Source organism: Neophocaena asiaeorientalis, unplaced genomic scaffold (assembly GCF_003031525.2).
Source record: "Neophocaena asiaeorientalis asiaeorientalis breed wild unplaced genomic scaffold, Neophocaena_asiaeorientalis_V1.1 scaffold194, whole genome shotgun sequence".
NCBI classification, from domain to species: domain Eukaryota; kingdom Metazoa; phylum Chordata; class Mammalia; order Artiodactyla; family Phocoenidae; genus Neophocaena; species Neophocaena asiaeorientalis.
Genome location: NW_020172638.1, coordinates 2843228 through 2845385, shown reverse-complemented (window position 1 = coordinate 2845385; position 2158 = coordinate 2843228).

Below are 2158 nucleotides of genomic sequence, written 5' to 3'. Positions count from 1 at the left end.
TTCATAATACTTTATTGCATTCAAGAGGAGGTTAAAAATCTATTTTTCTCCGCAACAAGAGAAGCCACCGCAATGAGAAGCCCACACACCACAACGAAGAGTAGGCCCGGCTCACCGCAACTAGAGAAAGCCCATGTGCAGCAATAAAGACCCAACGCAGCCAAAAATAAATAAATAATTTTTTTAAAAAAGTCTACAGAAACAAATGGCATTCTAAGAAATGTGAGTGAAAGTTAAAACAGTCCTATTTAAAGGTAAAATGACATCTTTCCTACACACCAATACCAAACTTCCCGAATTCTACCTTTGCAACTGTAATAAATTCCTTTTAAAAAAGGGGTGGGGGAGGGAAGATGCTTCCTAGATAATCTGAAACAAAGAATCAAAGGCCAGAAAAATAAATCAGAGTCACAGAGCTAAAGGAAAATTATATAGTTCAGACCTCGCTTCAAAATAAAAAGTCTCTAAAGAGGCAGACTTCACTCCAAAGCTTTTCTCATTCAAGATCAAAAGTTCTCAATGATTTCTTAGGTATTCCATCATCACATCCTAACACATTCCACATAGGTTGTGGCAGGTCCCAAGAATTCATGCAATAAAGCAAAAATATATTGAATAATTATGATCGGAATAAATACAGTTAAAATGTGAAGAGCCAGGAAAAGTTAAGGTATCAGTAGGTATGATATATGACAACGTATAGAGACCTACCGCTTGGTCAAGCCAATTTGGCTTTGAGTTTCCTAAGAGCCAAATCAAAAAGGGAAACATGATCAATTACATGGTTTACAGTGTTCATGGGGTGGGGGTGGCAGAACCCATAGAAAAAGGAAAACAAACTGGCACAAAGAACTTCACATGTGGGCCTTCATATAGCACTGTGTTTTCAAGCCAAGGGCAATCACAATAGGCTTTTTTTTTTTAATGGGACAGTGCTGAATCAAAAATATCAGAGTACATGTCACGTAGCAGAAGTAAATGCTTTCTGTGAGATGAGTATTTCAATCGTAACTAAGGATGAGTGTGTGCACCAGGTTGCAATGTAAAATACACTTCTTACTGGGAGACATGGTCACAAAAATCTGAAAAAGAGCAAGAGGAGATAGTAAGTGGACTTAATTTCCAGCCCGGCCCACGCCTGTTCCCTCCTGCCTGGCTCCGGGTGGTAAGGAATGAACTGCCCCTACTGCACCGCATCATGGTCCTGACCCATCCTCCACCGGTCCTTCCCCTCGGCCATTGGCTCTGTCCAGTGGTCCTGCTTGGAACCTTCTAGACCCTCCCCCAGTGGCGGCACCTTTGGGCAAGTAGGACAGTCTGGCTCCCTCTCTCCTGCTGGCTCCTCAGCCTTCTGGCATCCATCTCTGAATACCCCTCCCTCTCACTGCCCCGCCCCACCCCAATCTCTCTTTCTTCTGTGGAAGCCTTCATCCCACAGGGCACGATGGGAGAAACAGAAGAGTAACTTTTCCTGCCAGCTCCAGACTGTATCTTTCTCAGTTTCTCCACATTCCTTTTGAAAATGTGAACCAATTACTTATACACCCATGTTTATAGCAGCAGTATTCACAACACCCAAAGGTGGAAGCAAGTGTCCATGAACAGATGAATGGATAAGCAAAATGTAGTCTCTCCACACAAAGGAATGACGTTCTGACACGTGCTACAACATGAATGACCCTTGAGGACATTAGGTAAGTGAAAGAAGCCAGTGACAAATGGACAAATACTATATGATTCCACTTATATGAGGTACCTAGAACAGGCAAAATCAGAGAGAGAAAGTAGAAGAGAGGTTATCAGGGGCTGGGGGGAGGGGTAATGGAGAATAACTGCTTAATTAGTTTGGGATGATGAAAAAGTTCTGGAAATAGAGAATGGCGATGGTGTCACAACATCATGGATGTACTTGATGCCACTGGAGTGTATGGTTGAAATGATAATGTCATTATGTCACAGATATTTTCCCACCATAAAAAAATACATGACCTCAGTCCAATCATGAGAAAATCCAATGTGAGGGACGTTCAACAAAAGTGTCAAGGTCATGAGAGACAAGGGAAGACTGAGGGACTGTCAACAGATCACAGGACACGAAGGAGAAATAACAACTGAGTGCAAGATGGGACCCTGAGTAGGATCCTAGAACCAAAAAAAG